Source organism: Scylla paramamosain, chromosome 13 (genome assembly GCF_035594125.1).
Source record: "Scylla paramamosain isolate STU-SP2022 chromosome 13, ASM3559412v1, whole genome shotgun sequence".
In the NCBI taxonomy this organism is placed as follows: Eukaryota; Metazoa; Arthropoda; class Malacostraca; order Decapoda; family Portunidae; genus Scylla; species Scylla paramamosain.
In genome coordinates this window covers 9,253,475-9,272,794 of record NC_087163.1, presented here as the reverse complement: position 1 = coordinate 9,272,794, position 19,320 = coordinate 9,253,475, and the positions used below count along the sequence as shown (strand labels likewise).

Sequence of the window (19,320 nt, the reverse complement as noted above, 5' to 3'; positions counted from 1 at the left end):
TTATTATTATTTTTTTTTTGCACTATGAAAAGTAAATATTTATTCACGCCTCCGTGACAAATTTTACCTGTAAATCGTGCTCATTTACCACCTACACTGACCATCTACTAAACTTTTCATCTCTGACACCGACATAGATTCCTATGCAGAGTTTGTATGATTCAACATAAAAAAAAAAAGTAATACACAGAAAAGGTGCAGAAAGGCACAGAAAAGTAGTGCACAGGAAAGAAAAAAGACCCACATATGCTGATAGCGAGAGACAACTCGTCGCTAATTATTCATGTTACATGATCATATATGTCATATGTAAGGCAAGAAAGAGGACATTAAATTGTTCAGACACCAATCATTGATGTACGTTACATTATGATAAAAGGTGGGCTGATCAATGACTAAAACAAACACGAAGCAATCATGCAGGTGGAAACATCACAAACATTATTACCACAGGCAAAACATTTCAGCTAATCTACAAACAAACAACAGATCCCAGGCATAAAATCACAAACTGTTAATGTACTATGCTGATATGCTGCAACAGACAGTGGGGTATGCTACAACAGCCAGTAGGTTAAGAAAAAAAAAAAAAAAAAAACTCGTGGAAGCTTCTTGGTGGCAGCCTTTTAGGTGAACAGATGGGGTTTCAGTATCATGTAATATAAGGCAAAGATGATTTTCTCTGTATTTTTCTTTATGTGTAAGGGAAACACAATGCACAGAAAACCATCTTAACATATTTATATTCATGCAATTGCGAGGCTATTTTAATTGCTTTTTTTTTTTTTTTTTCCTTGGTCTGGTTCCCTTGTACATAAAAAAAAAAAAAATGACATCACCCCAATATGAGATTCCATTAGATTCATCTCCCTTTTTTTTTCTATAAAATATGCATAATAACTATTTGATATTCTTACAATATGTTGGGCGATATATTATTTAAAGTGATGGATTAAGGGTTGGTGATGACAGCTCTGGAATGACTTTAGGGGAGGCCACCATGGGCCGACGTAAAAAGGCGGGAAAAATAGTTAGTCATTCAAACGTTCCAATCGAAAAAAAAAAAAAAAAAAAAATTGGTCAGGGAATCAAAGGGGCCCATGATTGCCTCACCGCCCAGGGATCAAGACACCCTTATTCCAAGACTGCGTTTTTGCAGAATTTTTCAAGTTTTGAAAAATTACTGTGTTAATATTAATTATGAAGCCACAAGGAACTAAATATTTCAGTAATATGATTACTATTTGCTTGTGTAAGTCACAACTGTCAGCCAAAAAGTGAATATTGTAGCAGAGAAGTTTGTAACATAAAAAGTCGCCAAGATTTATCACATCATTTATCACTTCTAATAGTTAATAACAAGTGTTCTGATGATACATATAGAATTCTGTGTTACTTTAATTTGATTTGCTTGTATGTGCATCTCACAGAAGACGAATTCAAGTGAAATTCTTGAAATAACTGGTCATATTATGATCTCCCGCGTCTTTTGGCGCGCTCATGATCTAACCCAATTTTTTGGCATTTCATGTGATAACTGGCCACAAAAATCTCTACACTTTACCGGTGAAATTGATATCTCTCCATCATCACTCCTGGTGCAGCCATAGATCGAACAAGCAGGCATAATGAAAAAAATGTCGAAGTGGGTTAATGTCGGGCTTCATAAATAAAACTTGGTATATAATTTCGAGATCAGTAAGAACTTGGGAGAAGGATAGTAAATAAAATTGTATTCTAGAAATTGACCATATATATATATATATATATATATATATATATATATATATATATATATATATATATATATATATATATATATATATATATATATATATATATATATATATATATATGAATTGAGAACTTGGCTTGGCACGGAAAAATACATCATACCTATCAGAGGCGATTAATATGTGAGAACCGGAAAACCAATATTCTCGGCTTTTGTTAAACAAGTCAAATTAAAAAAAAACGCTTTCAAAAGATGCTATAGATTAAGTGGGAACTTGTATGAAATGATAATTCTACGTAATTATGGAGAAATTCTGAGAATAATATTTAAAATGTAAATTTGTTAATAGACAGTGTTAGCCGGTGTTCATGATTTCGTGTCGGGGAGTCGCCTCCCACCGCGATTTTGTGGACATGGAACCGACTGAAATTGTCGATTGCATGGCTGACCAGGATGTCACTGAAGCTAGAAAGATAACTAAAATGGTTGACGGTATCAGAAGGAACACAGCCTCAGTAATTTTCACGCTCAGTGCTGCTAAATTGCCAGAGAGGGTTCATGTAGGATACGAATCGTTTCCCGTTCGTCCCTACATTCCGAATTCTCTTCGTTGTTTTAAGTGCCAGCTTTACGGTCACCATGGCAACGCATGTCGTTTTTCTCACGCTTACTGCGGTAGATGTGCTGGAGAGGATCATATGGTGGAAAAGTGTACATCTTTGGGGGAGTAGTGCCGTAACTGTGAGGGTGCTCACTCCCCTTTCTCAGGCGACTGCCCCACGTGGAAAGTAGAGAAATAGGTCTGGACAGTTAAGGCTACTGAGGGAATTTCTTACTATGAGGCGAAGATGCGAGTGGAACAGACGCAGGCCGCGCCTGCTTCAAACGTCTCATACGCCTCAACAATAAGAGAGAGTTCAGGCCAAGATATGCACTGTAGCCATCCAGACTGATCCGCCGCCCGCCGCATCTACCACCATAACCTCACCCTCTGCTTCTCCAAGTTCTAAATCTACATCTACTATTACCAAAGCTTCTACTCCTATCTCTTCCTCTGCTACATATCTCTCTGTTATTTCTGCTACTCCTAGTAAGAATGAAAACATCGACAATTCTAATAAATTAAATTCCACAAAACTTGAACGCCAACGCCCTTCTCATGTCGTCGGTGCTTCCGCACCCTCAAGGAGGGGTTCTCACGCTCGCTCCCTCTCGACCAGTTTCATGGAGTTAACATTTGATGAATCTATGGATGTCACCACTGGCAAGGGACGGGAGAGGTCCCCCCCGGCAGCGCCTCAGAACGCAAAAGGACTAAGAAACACGGCCACCACCGCAACTTCTAAGCCATAATGTTCAAGGTGTTACAGTGGAACTATAGAAGTATTCGGAATAAAGATCTATATTTGTCACTTCTAGTGAACAAACACGGGCTGTCCGTTATTTGTCTACAGGAGACGATACTAAAGGATCTGACTGATCCTGCACTGCTAAAACACTGCCATCCATGTAAATTATATGAGGACACGGCGTTTTTTTTTTTTTTTATGTAGGAGGGATACTGGCCAAGGGCAACAAAAATCTAATAAAAAAAATGCCCACTGAGATGCCAGTCCCATAAAAGGGTCAAAGCATTGGTCAAAAATTGGTGGATAAGTGTCTTGAAACCTCCCTCTTGAAGGAATTCAAGTCATAGGAAGGTGGAAATACAGAAGCAGGCAGGGAGTTCCAGAGTTTACCAGAGAAAGGGATGAATGATTGAGAATACTGGTTAACTCTTGCGTTAGAGAGGTGGACAGAATAGGGGTGGGAGAAAGAAGAAAGTCTTGTGCAGCGAGGCCGCGGAACGAGGGGAGGCATGCAGATAACAAGATCAGAAGAGCAGTTAGCATGAAAATAGCGGTAGAAGACAGCTAGATATGCAACACTGCGGTGGTGAGAGAGAGGCTGAAGACAGTCAGTTAGAGGAGAGGAGTTGATGAGACGAAAAGCTTTTGATTCCACCCCGTCTAGAAGAACAGTATTAGTGGGAACCCCCCCCCCCCGCAAACATGTGAAGCATACTCCATACATGGACGGATAAGGCCCTTACAGAGTTAGCAGCTGGGGGGGTGAGAAAAACTGGCGGAGACGTCTCAGAACGCCTAACTTCATAGAAGCTGTTTTAGCTAGAGATGAGATGTGAAGTTTCCAGTTCAGATTATAAGTAAAGGACAGACCGAGGATGTTCACTGTAGAAGAGGGGGACAGTTGAGTGTCATTGAAGAAGAGGGGATAGTTGTCTGGAAGGTTGTGTCGAGTTGATAGATGGAGGAATTGAGTTTTTGAGGCATTGAACAATACCAAGTTTGCTCTGCCCCAATCAGAAATTTTAGAAAGATCAGAAGTCAAGCGTTCTGTGGCTTCCCTGCGTGAAATGTTTACCTCCTGAAGGGTTGGACGTCTATGAAAAGACATGGAAAAGTGCAGGGTGGTATCATCAGCGTAGGAGTGGATAGGACAAGAAGTTTGGTTTAGAAGATCATTAATGAATAATAAGAGAGTGGGTGACAGGACAGAACCCTGAGGAACACCACTGTTAATAGATTTAGGAGAAGAACAGTGACCGTCTACCACAGCAGCAATAGAACGGTCAGAAAGGAAACTTGAGATGAAGATACAGAGAGAAGGATAGAAACCGCAGGAGGGTAGTTTGGAAATCAAATCTTTGTGCCAGACTCTATCAAAGGCTTTTGATATGTCCAAGGCAACAGCAAAAGTTTCACCAAAATCTCTAAAAGAGGATGACCAAGACTCAGTAAGGAAAGCCAGAAGATCACCAGTAGAGCGGCCTTGATGGAACCTATACTGGCGATCAGATAGAAGGTTGTGAAGTGATAGATGTTTAAAATCTTTCTGTTGAGGGTAGATGAAAAAACTTTAGATAGGCAGGAAATTAAAGCAATAGAACGGTAGTTTGAGGTCACCCTATTTAGGAACAGGTTGAATGTAGGCAAACTTCCAGCAAGAAGGAAAGGTAGATGTTGACAGGCAGAGCTGAAAGAGTTTGACTAGGCAAGGTGCAAGCACGGAGGCACAGTTTCGGAGAACAATAGGAGGGACCCCATCAGGTTCATCAGCCTTCCGAGGGTTTAGGCCAGCAAGGGCATGGAAAACATCATTGCGAAGAATTTTAATAGGTAGCATGAAGTAGTCAGAGGGTGGAGGAGAGGGAGGAAAAAGCCCAGAATCGTCCAAGGTAGACCTTTTAGCAAAGGTTTGAGCGAAGAGTTCAGCCTTAGAAATAGATGTGATAGCAGTAGTTCCATCTGGTTTAAATAAAGGAGGGAAAGAAGAAGAAGCAAAGTTATTGGAGATATTTTTGGCTAGATGCCAGAAATCACGAGGGCAGTTAGATCTCGAAAGGTTTTGACACTTTCTGTTAATGAAGGAGTTTTTGGCTAGTTGGAGAACAGATTGGCATGGTTCCAGGCAGAAACGTAAAGTGCTTGAGATTCTGGTGATGGAAGGCTTAAGTACATTTTGTGGACAGCTTGTTCATGTATTTGTTGTTTTGTAACATGTTAATGTGAGTCAGTGCTCTTTTAAAGGGGCTGGACACAGAGGATTGCATTCAAACTTCTGTGCAGTGAAGTTTATTCCTTCCTCAGGCCCTGCTGTTGTCTGGGTGGTAGAGGCCTGTCTTCCAGGAAGCTGTAAACAAAACTAATCTGCAGGAGGATATAATACATTGATGGGCAGTAGGAGGTCCGTTATTGTAGGCAGTTGTCCAACAAGGTATTAAACCTCGACCTTTTAAGTGTATGTCCTTTGTTGTAATTGTCCCTTCCTAGAATGTGGCTGGCAATTCTTTCTCAGTGAGTTGAAAGTTACTTGCCAGTAGTAATATTCCCTTGCCTCATTTATATAGTTCACCACAGGAGGCCAGAAAGACTTTGTAGAGGTGAATGTGTGCTCCACATTAAACTGCATTGGAAATGGCGGTGTAGGGAGGCTGAGCAGAGGAGCAGAACCTGGGGTTATGACCGTCTGTGTAAAGGGTGCAAAATCCAAAAGGGACTTTGTAACTCGTATTAAAACCCACTCCATGTTACGTAGGTGGTGACTTGTGAGAGTGAGCTGAGATAAAGGATGCTGTGAAAGGGGCATCATTTGTGTTTTAACTATATATATATATATATATATATATATATATATATATATATATATATATATATATATATATATATATATATATATATATATATATATATATATATATATATATTGTTATGACAACAATTACCAGCTCCTTCACAAAGCTGCCGCAGCTGGACAAGCTTCCCTGAACCACCTCCAATGCATACTCAGTGCATGGCTCAAATGCAGGTGTACAGGGTTCCTTGTGACTCCTGCACCCTTTTCACAGCAGGTTGTAACACCAGGTCACACTAACTGAGGTCGCCAATCTGTTTTACCTACCTATAGACGAGGGGAATACTCTAACAACACTTAACACCCACAGCTGTGAAAGGATTGACAACCACATCTAGGAAGAAACAGTTATAACATGCAAAAACTCCTATATGATCGAGGTATAACACCTTGATGGACAACCGCCCTCAGTAAAAAATTCAGCCACTGTCTAACAGCGTGTTATAGCCTCAAGGCAAGTAGTATCATTTACTGCCTCCTGGACGGTAGGCCTTGTCAGGACGTGAGGATGGAGTAAAGTTCACTACACAGATAATTACATAAGTCCTCTGTGGCTGAACAGCATCAGCCAACAGTAGCATTTAACACAAAAGAAGCTCACTAATAAGAGACATGGGAAAACGACTACAAACGAGTGACCACGAACACACGGGAGAGTCATTCACCGCTCACTGTGTACAAGCTCGGCATGCACACACACAAAGCTGAGCAGTCACTTTCCTGGGTCTTGAGTGTGTTATACACAATTACCCTCTCTGGAAGACTACTATAGAGACTCCTATTTTATATAAGGAGGCCGGGACTTACGGCCATTAATGACTCACTTATCCCTTAAGGCAACTGACCTGACTAACTCTTATCCTGTCTCATTCTCTGTCAGATATTAGTGCTCGTCTTAATACATCTGCTCTGTCTAAGCGCTGGATAGTGACTGACTGTGGGAAAGTGCGCCACTCTCCCTCTGCTGAACATGCTTGACGAGGGCACATGCACTGCGAGTGATGTGCAAAATTTCAAGTCTGCTTAGAACAAAATCTTGAAGAGTCAAGTCAATTAAACTCTTGTTGCTTTTGCAGCTATACCTGTGATAAATTATGTAACTATACCTGTGATTTTATACCATCAAGTTTTAAGTAGTTATACTACATTTACTCGTGTTGTCTGACATATATTAAATAAGTCCGAATTGTTGATTTTTTTTGTTGAATTTTTTTGTGAGTTTTAATAATTCACAGTTCGTTGAGGCGTTCTTTATAATTGTTTAACCTATTTTCTCCTCCTGCTTTGACTTCATCCTACTATTGTGCTAATTGCTTTTCATTTCTTCTTTCTACGGTCAAGGTGGGTGGGGGTTGTCACCTGGCAACTTATAGCGCTTGCGCTCGTCCCACTCTGCCTTCTCCGTTATGTTTAATAATAATAATAATAATGGGGAGGGGGTACAAGGAAAGGGGTTGGGAGGCTGTGGCGACACATATACATATGTACATCTGCCCACACTCTACTCACCACGCAGTCTTACACTAAGAAAACACTTTTGAAAATCCTAATGATCAAACTAGGGTGCTAGATGAATATTGAGTACTTTATTGTTAAAAGCAACTCTTCTACTAAATTCTGGATGAGACTCAGATTGAATAGATAAGGGGAAGTAAGGAAATTTATGTGGGGAATATGAGTGACTGGGCAGATATTATCTTAGGAGCTTCAGTACGTACGGGATCAGGACTGGTCTAAGTCTCATCCCCGGCCTGTCTCTTCTCATCTCTCTCTTTCTCTCTCTCCCCCTCTTTCATTATCCTTTTCTTTTCGTCATTACTATTTTCTTCATTTTATATCGCGTTATCTCGTTGCACACAACACGCCCCCTCATAAACAAAAATTTTCGGAAGATTTACAAGATTACGAAAATTTTAGGAACAACAAATTCAAAATCAGCACATAACTAATCGAGCACATCATTAGCTTCAAACAAGAGACGTAAACTCATCACAAAACATCAAAGATTACTACAGCACTGGAATAATTAACGACTATACAAGTGAACAGAACAGGGCTCCCACTTGGCCTTCCAACTCAGACTGCCATTTCTTCTTTCTCCTCCTATTCTTCCTTCCAAACCTGTTTCTGGTACTACAGAAGGACCTGTAGTCTTCTTTTCTACACTGGTGTGCAAGCTTTCTCCTGCAGGGTATCTTGGTCATCTCTTTTTCTCCAGCAGCTACGGCTTCTCAAGTACTTCTGTGACTCTGGTCCCTTCTCCGTCTCTGTTGTGTCCTTAGTCCTCTGTCTTCACTACTTCTCTGCCAACTCTCACGTCTCTTCTCTTCACTTCTGCACCTTCTCCTTCACACCGTCCAAACCTCTACAATGACATCCCTGCTTTCTTGCAACACACAATGAGCCCACCAGGCCTGTAGTCTCCTGGTGCAATATCACACCAGCGCCAGGCAAAATACTTCCCGGCCAAACACTACTCTCACTCAGGTCTGCACTGCCCACAATTTCACTCTCGCTTGCCCGCTCCTGGTTCCAGGGAGCCTCCGTGCCACACCCATAAAACTGATAAAACAAAAATGCCACTTCCCTGGCAAACTAAGAGGGGTCATCTTAACAAAACAAAATTCTTCCTGAGTGTGACACAACCAACTCTGCTTCCGACCGTCAGGCACAGTGACACTATTATGCCTCATTCCTCCCGCCGGCCCCTCGACGACACAGGCATCGCCACGGCGAGCTGACAGCTGCTCCTTTCCAGGACGCAGCAGATACATCCTTGCACATGGAGCCAAACAAACACATGTGGCTGTCACAGATCTACAAACCCCGGCTCTAACATGGCCCCAGCCAACGTGCACTGGGCCAGTCACACTGGTTCCAGCAACTTCTCCCGTGTGCAAGCCTCTCTCATCACACTTGATACCTCCTGACGATCATCAACAACAACTCGGCCAAAGAGAGCCTCCAGCAACACTGAGGGTGCTTCCTAAGCGGCAAGCAACACTATTACCGGCAGCCTTACTTAACACTATCTCCCGACGTCGCGCCGTAACGCTCGTGTCAATATCATCATAACAACTTACTCCGGAAGGAGCAATCGGGCGAGCAACATTACAAATAATCCCCACACCAGGGAATACAACACTAGCCATAAGACGGGGAAGAGGAGCCCCAGTGTTCCTTCTACAAAAAAAAAAAAAAAAAAAAAAGATGTCATCAGGCTTACCAGCCTGACACACGCGGTTACGCCCAATAAACGTGGCCACACCCGCCCATCAAACCTGCGCCAAACGTTTCCGATTAATCCCGACTCCAAAACGGCCAAGCACCAGGCCACTACGTGCTTCTAGCATCCATGCCTCCTTAATTGCGAAAGGCATATCAAAATGGAGCATCAAATCTCTGGCCTCCTCTCTCCGCCGACTTTTCATAACATAGTTGTTCTCAACAAACTCTTCCCGACTCTGAACTTCCTTGCCATCCACCCTTGCTTTGACAGGTAGTGGGGCAACATATACGAGTACATGAGGTACAGAACCCTCCTCAACTACACTGACAGCTGTCGCAGCAGCTGCCAGCACGGGTGGCTCATCACGTGAGCAAACAACTACCGTGTCTGGTTTCGGCAGGGGAACAGCCTGCTCCCTGCCTCCGGTGCACACCGTAGGAGAGGAAACTCCCACTTCCCCAGCAGAGTCAGGAGTCTCCCCGCCCTCGGCAGCGACCCCTGACACATCAGACGCAACTGGCTGGGGCTCGGACTGAGCACCGGCGCCCAAAGTCTCAACACCAGGTGACAACTCCTGCTCCTCAGGGTAAGGCAAGCCATCAAACAAACAACCCAGATCCAACACTCCAGCCTCACTGTCAGGAACACTCACCAAAGTCAAATGCTTTCTGTGGTGGCTCTGCGCTTCTGCAGTAAGCCCCAGCACAGGCTCAAAGGCGAGTCGGACTCTGACTTATCCAAACCCTGGCCAGCAGTGGGGACAGGCCTCTGGGCACTTAGCACCACTGTAGCCTCAGTACCAACACTCCACTCCTTTTGTGGTAGCCCTGCCTTATTGCAGTCGACTCCTGGAGTCACAGATCCCGCGGGCACCCGACGCTGGGGTGCTCGCTGATTGTTAGTAACAGAACTAACAATCAGCAATATCAGCAGCCTCCACATCTGGGTCGGCGTCCGCGGATGGGGACTGCGCCCTAACTCTTCCACCTGCCAGGTCATTCCCCCGAAGGAAATCGACCCCCGACACTGGCAGGTCCTCCGTAAGTGCCACCTGCGTCTCCGCGGTCACTAGCGAGCATGACAGCCTAAGATTCGCCGTGGCGAAGCTCTCCTCGGCGCAAATTTCCCGGCACCACACAGGCTGATCAGAGACAACTCACTTCCCAGTTACATTCCTGCACAGCGACTGTTGTACGACTGTGTCTCTCAAAACTGTAACGGGGTACATAATCCCATCAATTTTAACAGTGACCCGACACAAGAAAAGGCGGCACCATTCTAAGTCAGATCTCATAGGGGACGGTGAGGTAACAACAGACGAGGAACATAAGAACATAAGAACATAAGAAATAAGGGAAGCTGCAAGAAGCGACCAGGCTTACACGTGGCAGTCCCTGTATGAAACACTCCTACCTATTTCCATCTGTTATCCCCATCCATAAACTTGTCTAATCTTCTCTTAAAGCTCTCTAGTGTCCTAGCACTAACTACATGATTACTGAGTCCGTTCCACTCATCTACCACTCTATTTGAGAACCAATTTTTTCCTATCTCCTTCCTAAACCTAAATTTTTCAAGCTTGAACCCGTTATTTCTTGTTCTACCTTGGTTGCTGATCCTAAGAATTTTGCTTACATCTCCCTTGTTATAACCCTTATACCACTTAAAGACTTCTATCAGGTCCCCTCTTAACCTACGTCTCTCTAGAGAATGTAAATTTAACCGCTTCAACCTCGCTTCGTAAGGAATACTCCTCATCCCCTGAATCCTTTTAGTCATTCTCCTCTGTACTGATTCTAATAGACCTATATCTTTCCTGTAATGTGGGGACCAGAACTGCACAGCGTAGTCTAGATGAGGTCTGACCAGCGCCAAGTATAACTTTAATATTACTTCCGGCCTTCTACTTTTAACAATCCTAAAAATGAATCCTAGTACCCTATTTGCCTTGTTTCTGGCTTCTATGCATTGTTTCCCTAGACGGAGTTCAGAGCTAACTATAACTCCTAAATCTTTCTCGTACCCTGTACCTACCAGAGTTTGGGTGTTTAATGTGTACCTATTGTGTGGGTTTCCTCTACCTACGCTAAGCACTTTGCATTTATTGATATTAAATTGCATTTGCCATCTATCCGTCCATTCATTCATTCTATCTAAGTCTGTCTGCAAGGCGATGGCATCCGCTTCTGACCTAATTAATCTACCTATCTTTGTGTCATCCGCAAATTTACTAACATCGCTACTAATTCCACTATCCAAGTCATTGATATATATTAGAAATAATAATGGCCCTAATACTGATCCCTGTGGCACCCCACTAATGACATGACCCCACTCGGATTTCGAGCCGTTTATTAGCACTCTCTGTCGCCTGTTACCAAGCCATGACCCTATCCAACCTAACACCTTCCCATCTATCCCGTGCGCCCTAACCTTTCTCAGGAGCCTTTGATGGGGCACCTTGTCGAATGCTTTACTAAAGTCCAGATATAAGATATCATAACTATCATCATTATCTACTGCCTCGTACACCTTACTGTAAAAACTTAACAAGTTTGTCAGGCAAGACTTCCCCTTCGTGAAGCCATGCTGTGACTGATTTATCAAGTTATGTTTGTCTAAATGTTCCCTAATGTTCCTGGCTATTATTGACTCTAACATTTTACCTACAACTGAAGTTAAGCTGACAGGTCTATAATTAGACGCTAAAGTTTTATCCCCTTTCTTAAAGATGGGTACTACATTAGCCTGCCTCCACATTACTGGTACCTCACCCGACTCCAGTGATTTCCTAAAGACAGAAACTAACGGCTCACTAATAATCTTTTTACATTCCTTCAGTACTCTGGGATATATTTCATCAGGTCCTGGTGACTTGAACTTTTTTAGCCTATCTATCTCCTGCTCCACTATCTCCCTAGTTATGGAAATATCCGTCAGCTTCTCATACTCATCTGCTCTAAACACCTGTTCACTATCTGGCATATCCTGCATGTTTTCCTGAGTGAAGACAGTTAAAAAATAATCATTCAGAAGTTTACTAATCTCCTCCCCAGAACTAACCAGCTCCCCATCTGCTGCCTTTAATGGACCTACAGTATCCTTATTTTTCGTCCTGTATACCTGATAAAATCCCTTGGGGTCCGTCTTCGCCTGGCTGGCTACCTTTAATTCATAATTGTCCTTAGCTTTCCTCGTTAACTTCCTGACTGTTCTAACTAATTCATTATACTGTGTCCTTAAAACTTCCTCACCTGCCCTTAATCTCTTATATATACTTCTCTTACGCCCTATATAATGCTTTAACCTAGCAGTCATCCATTTAGGGTCATTTTTTTGTGATCTTATTGTTTTATACGGGATATTTGCTAACTGACCTGTATGAACTTTATCTACGAAATATTTATACAATTCATCTACATTTACTTCACCTAAACCCCTCATCTCGTTCCCTACCATCCTCTCCCCTCCCTCATCAACTCGCCTCGACCTTACCTCTCTCATTTCAGCATGACCTGACATTCCAACATACTCACACCTATCTCCCCCCTTCCTCTTTCCTCCTCCCTTCTGGAGCCTCACCTCACCTCCCTCATCCTGCCTTATCTCTCTGAACTCCGTCCCTGACCTGACCTCACCCTGCATCCTTTGCCAGTCCACTCCTTGGAGGTGGCCACAACGGCCTTTCCACACTCATGACCAAACACAGCGCGGACTTTATCACTCTGCTGGTTTCTGCCCTGGGGCACAATCAAAGCCACCGGCTTCTAGGGCGTCTTGGAAGCTATGGCGGTTATTAATTTGGGACAATTATACTTAAAATGCCCAGTATTTTTGCAGTAATGGCACGTGGGCTGCCATACTACACCTGGGAGTGCTATGTTGCATGCTCCCAGTCTTTCTCTGTCGAGAGCTGGGTGGCGATTTATTTCTTACAGGGCTCACTCGCCCAGACTTACTACTGGAGCCACTACTATAACGTGGACTCCCAGACAAACTTCCCCAGAATTATTTCCGAAGCCACTACTATAGTATGGGCTTCCAGCCCCACTAGACGTACCACCAATCCACCGTGGCACAGGCCGGTGCGCCAACACGTGGTCATCCGCCCATGTAGCCGCCTCCTTCAAGGTTTCAAATCTCTTCTCACGGAGCAGCGGTATTAACTCCTTGGCCACGTTAATAAACTGCTCCATTACCATGAGTTCCTTTAACTCACTGTAGGAGGTGGCCTATTCCATAGCAGTCCACTCTTCGAAAGCGGGCGCAGAGAGGGTGAGACTGAGGTGTGCGTGACCCTTCTGTGCTAGAATGTGAGAAAGAGAGAGCGTCTTGCTTCTGTCTCCCGTTACTGCTGAGAGACGAGTGTACTTGCTTTACTGATGCTGTGAAGTGATGAGGGGGTGCCCTGCCCTGCATTGTGACGTGTACTATGTATCATTATTGTATGCCCTGTGTCCTTGTAAATAAAGTGATGTTCTGTGTGTGCCATAATGTTTCGTTCCTGCTCTCAGTAACCTAGTTGAGTCCACCTGAGTGTGTGTGCCTTCCTCATCGCTTCGCTAGCCAACAGACCCGAAGGATGGTGCAGCTCTGTTGCTGTTGTGTATGAATATATATATATATATATATATATATATATATATATATATATATATATATATATATATATATATATATATATATATATATATATATATATATATATATATATATATATATATATATATATATATATATATATATATATATATATATATATATATAATGTTTTTCTATTTCATTATGTAGGAGGGACACCAGTCAAGGGCAACAAAAATCCAATAAAAAAGGCTCACTGACATGCCATTCCCCCGATAGGGTTCAAAGCGGTAGTCAAAAATTAAATAATAAGTGTCTTGAAACCTCCCTCTTGAAGGAATTCAAGTCATAGGAAGGTGGAAATACATAAGCAGGGAGGGAATTCCAGAGTTTACCAGAGAAAGAGATAAATGATTGAGAATGGTTAACTCTTGCATTAGAGAGGTGCACAGAATAGATGTGAGAGTAAGAAGAAAGTCTTTTATAGTGAGGCTATGGTAGGAGGGGAAGTATGCAGTTAGCAAGATCAGAAGAGCAGTTAGCATAAAAATAGTGGAAGAAGATAGGAAGAGGTGCAATATTGCGGCAATGAGAAAGAGGCTGAAGTCAGTCAGTTAGGAGAGGAGTTAATAAGACGAAAAGGTTTTGATTCCACCCTGTCTAGAAGAGCGGTATGAGTGGAACTCCCTCAGACACGTGAAGCATACTCCATACATGGATGGATAAGGCTCCTGTACAGAGTTAGCAGATGGAAGGGTGAAAAAAAAAAAAAAAACTGGCGGAGACGTCTCAGAACGTCTAACTTCATAAAAAACTGTTTTAAATAGAGATGAAATGTGAACTTTCCACTTTAGATTATAAGTAAAGGACAGATCGAGGATGTTCAGCGTAAAAGAGGAGGACAGTTGATTGTCAATGAGGAAGAGAGGATAGTTGTCTGGAAGGTTGTGTCAAGCTGATAGATGGAGGAATTCAGTTTTTGAAGCGTTGAACGATACCAAGTTTGCTCTGCCCCCGTCAGAAATTTAAGAGATATCAGAAGTCAGGCGGACTGCAGCTTCACTGCCTGAACTGATTACTTCCTGGAGGGTTGGACGTCTACGAAAAGACGTAGAAAAGTGCAGAGTGGTATCACCAGCGTAGGAGTGGATAGGACAAGAAGTTTGGTTTAGAAGATCATTGCTGAATAATTGGTAGGCGAGGAACACCACTGTTAATAGATTTAGGAGAAGAACAGTGACCGTCTACCACAGAAGCAATAGAACGGTCAGAAAGGAAACTTGAAATGAAATTACAGAGAGAAGGATAGAAGCTGTACAAGGGTAGTTGGAAATCAAAGTTTTGTGCTAGACTTTACTAAAAGCTTTTGATATGTCTAAGGTAAGAGCAAAAAGTTCGCCAAAATCTCTAAAAGAGGATGACCAAGACTCAGTAGGGAATGCAACCACTAGAGCGGTCTTGATGGAACTCATATTGACGATCAGATAGAGAGAGATGTTTAAGAATCTTCCTGTTGAGGATAGATTTAAAAACTTTTGATAGGCAGGAAATTAAAGCAATAGGAGGGTAGTTTGAGGGATAAGAACAGTCACCCTTTTTAGGAACAGGCAAATTTCCAACAAGGAAAGGTAGATGTTGACAGACAGAGTTGAAAGAGTTTGACTAGGCAAGGTGCAAACATGAAGGCACAGTTTTTGAGAACAATAGGAGTAACCCCATCAGGTCCATAAGCTTTCAGAGGGTTTAGGCCAGCAAGGGCATGGAAAACATCATTGCGAAGAATTTTAATAGGTAGCATGAAGTAGTCAGAGGATGGAGGAGAGGGAAGAACAAGCCCAGAATTATCCAAGGTAGAGTTTTATGTCAAGGTCTGAGCGAAGAGTTCAGCTTTAGAGATAGATGTAATAGCAATGGTGCCTTCTGGTTGAAATAAAGGAGGGAAAGTAGAAGCAAAGTTACTGGAGATGTTTTTGGCCAGGTCCCAGAAGTCATGAGGAGAGTTAGATCTTGAAAGATTTTGACACTTTCTGTAAATGAAGGAGTTTTTGACTAATTGGAGTACAGAGTTGGCATGGTTCCGGGCAGATATATAAAGTGCATGAGATTCTGGTGATGGAAGTCTCAAGTACCGTTTGTGGGCCACCTCTCTGTCATGTATAGAACGAGAACAGGCTGTGTTAAACCAAGGTTTGGAAGGTTTAGGTCGAGAAAAAGAGTGAGGAATGTACACCTCCATGCCAGACACTATCACCTATGTCATGCACTCGGCACACAAAGATGGGTCGGAAGAAGTAGTCATTCCAAGGAAAATCAACAAGATACCTCCTCAGGTCCCTCCCAACTAGCAGAAGCAAAACGCCAGAGACACCTCCGTTTAGAGGGATCCTGAGGAGGGAATGGAGTGATAGTACAAGATACAGATATGAGATTGTGATCGGAGGAGCCCAATAGGGTAGATAAGGGTAACAACATAAGGAGAAGAATTAGAGGTTGGGAAAAGGCCAAGAATGTTGGGCATATCTCCAATACAGTCAGGAATACAAGTAGGATGTTGCACCAATTGCTCTAGGTCATGGAGGACAGCAAAAATTAAAGGCTAGTTCAGCAGGATGGTCAGTGAAAGGAGAGGAAAGCCAAAGCTGGTGGTGAACATTGAAGTCCAAGAATGGAGACCTCTGCAAAGGGGAAAAGAGTCAGAATGTCCTCCACTTTGGAAGTTAAGTATTCAAAGAATTTCTTATAGTTAAAGGAGTTAGGTGAGAGGTATACAACACTGATAAATTTAGTTTGAGAGTGACTCTGTAGTCAGAAGATGAAAAACTCAGAAAATTCAAGATCATGGGCAAGAGAACAGGTTAAGTCGTTGCGCACATAAACACAACATCAAACTTTGGATTGAAAATGATGATAGAGAAAGTAGGAGGGAACGGGAAAGGGGCTTTTGTCAATTGCCTCAGTCACCTGTTTTAGTGAGGAAAAGAAAATGAGGTTTAGTAGAGGATAAGTGGTGTTCTACAGATTGGAAATTATATATGTGTATATATATATATATATATATATATATATATATATATATATATATATATATATATATATATATATATATATATATATATATATATATATGTATATATTTATGACCACAATTCCCACCCCCTTCACAAAACTGCCACACCTGGACTAGCTTCCTTAAACCATCTCCTATGTGGACTCAGTGCATGGCTGAAATACAAGTTACAAGATCTACTTTGGACTAGTGTACCCTTCTTAACAACAGTTGTAACACCAGGTCACACTAAACGAGGTCGTCTGTCTGTTTTACGCACCAACAGACAAGGGAAATATTCTAGTAACAACTAACTCTCACAACTGTGAAAGAATAGACAACCATGTCTAAGAAGAAACAGTTATAACATGCAATAACAGTTATACGGTCGAGGTATAAAACCACGCTGGTCAATTGCCCTCAGTAACAAGTCCTCCTACTGTCCAACAGTGTGTTATAGCATCAAGGTGAATAGCGTCGTTTACTGCATCCTGGACGGCAGGCCTTGTCAGGACCTCAGGAGGGAGTGAAGTTTACGACACAGCTAAGTACTTAAGTCCTCTGCGAGTACCCTCCAGGAGCCTGACACAGTAGCATTTAACACTAAACAAGCGAGACAAGAGACATGACTACAAACGAGTGCCCAAGAACACACAGGAGGATCATTAACCGCTCACTGTGCAGGAGCGCGGCCTGCACACACACACATGCAGTCGCAGTTGAGGAGTCACTTCCTTGGGTATGGAGTGTGTTATACACAACTCCCCTCTCTGGCATCTCTGGCAGACTACTACTGAAACTCCTGTTCTTTATGAGTAGGCCGGGGCGTACGGCCAGTAATGACCCACTTATCCCTTTAAGGCAACTGATTCGACTAACTCTTATCCTGCCTCAGTCTCCATCAATTATTAGTGCTCATCTCAATACTTCTGCTCTGTCTAGCGGGTAGGTAGTGACAGAGCGTCAGAAAGTGCGCCAAACACTCTTCCTCTGCTGCTATGGGGGGGGGGAGTACAAGGAAGAGAGGGAGTGGCAACGCACATACTTACATACACCTGTTCACCATTTTGTTCCCCGTGCTGGTTATATGAACAAAACACCCGACTTTTGGAAATTCTTTTTTTTTTCTTATGTAGGAGGGAATCTGGCCAATGGCAACAAAAAAACAATAAAAAAAAAAGCCCACTGAAATGCCAGTCCCATAAAAGGGTCAAAGCAGTAGTCAAAAATTGAGGAATAAGTGTCTTGAAACCTCCCTCCTGAAGGAATTCAAGTCATAGGAAGGTGGAAATACAGAAGCAGGCAGGGAGTTCCAGAGTTTATCAGAGAAAGGGATGAATGATTAAGAATACTGGTTAACTCTTGCATTAGAGAGGTGGACAGAATATGGGTGAGAGTAAGAAGAAAGTCTTGTGCAGCGAGGCTGCAGGAGGAGGTGAGACATGCAGTTAGCAAGATCAAAAGAGCAGCTAGCATGAAAATAATGGTAGAAGACAGCTAGAGATGCAACATTGCGGCGATGAGAGAGAGGCTGAAGACAGTCAGTTAGAGGACAGTTGATGAAACGAAAAGCTTTTGATTCCACCATGTCTAGAAGAGCGGTATGAGTGGAACCCCCACCCCCAGACATGTGAAGTATACTCCATACATGGACAGATAAGGCCCTCATAGAGAGTTAGCAGCTTGGGGGTGAGAAAAACTGGAGTTGGAGACGTCTCAGAACACCTAACTTCATAGAAGCTGTTTTTGCTAGAGATGAGATGTGAAGTTTCCAGTTCAGATGGTGAAGGACAGACCGAGGATGTTCAGTGTAGAAGAGAGGGACAGTTGAGTGTCACTGAAGAAGAGGGGATAGTTGTCTGGAAGATTGTGTCGAGTTGATAGATGGAGGAATTGAGTTTTTGAGGCATTGAAGTTTGCTCTGCCCCAATCAGAAATTTTAGAAAGATCAGAAGTCAGTCGTTCTGTGGCTTACCTGCGTGAAATGTTTACTTTCTGAAAGGTTGCATGTCTATGAAAAGACGTGGAAAAGTGCAGGGTGGTATCATCAGCGTAGGAGTGGATAGGACAAGAAGTTTGGTTTAGAAGGTCATTGATGAATAATAAGAAGAAAGTGGGTGACAGGACAAAACCCTGAGGAACACAACTGTTAATATATTGAGGAGAGGAACAGTGACCGTCTACCACAGCAGCAATAGAACGGACAGAAAGGAAACTTGAGATGTAATTACAGAGAGAAGGAGAGAAGCCGTAGGAGGGTAGTTTGGAAATCAAAGCTTTGTACCAGACTCTGGCAAAAAAGCTTTTGATATGTCCATGGCAACTGCAAAAGTTTCACCAAAATCTCTAAAAGACGATGACCAAGACTCAGTAAGGAAAGCCAGAAGATCACCAGTAGAGCGGCCTTGACGGAACCCATACGAACCCATACGGGCGATCCAGATAGAAGGTTGTGAAATTATAGATGTTTAAGAATCTTCCTAATGAGGAAAGATTACACAACTTTAGATAGCCAGGAAATTAAAGCAATAGAAC

The 19,320-nt window shown here is 42.7% G+C and overlaps 1 protein-coding gene across 1 annotated transcript in view; it reads right to left on the bottom strand.

The window, feature by feature from the left end:
• Positions 1-19,320, bottom strand: part of LOC135106415 (maltase-glucoamylase-like) — a 90,190-nt gene that overhangs the window by 24,336 nt on the left and 46,534 nt on the right. The gene's annotated exons all lie outside the window — the stretch shown is intronic.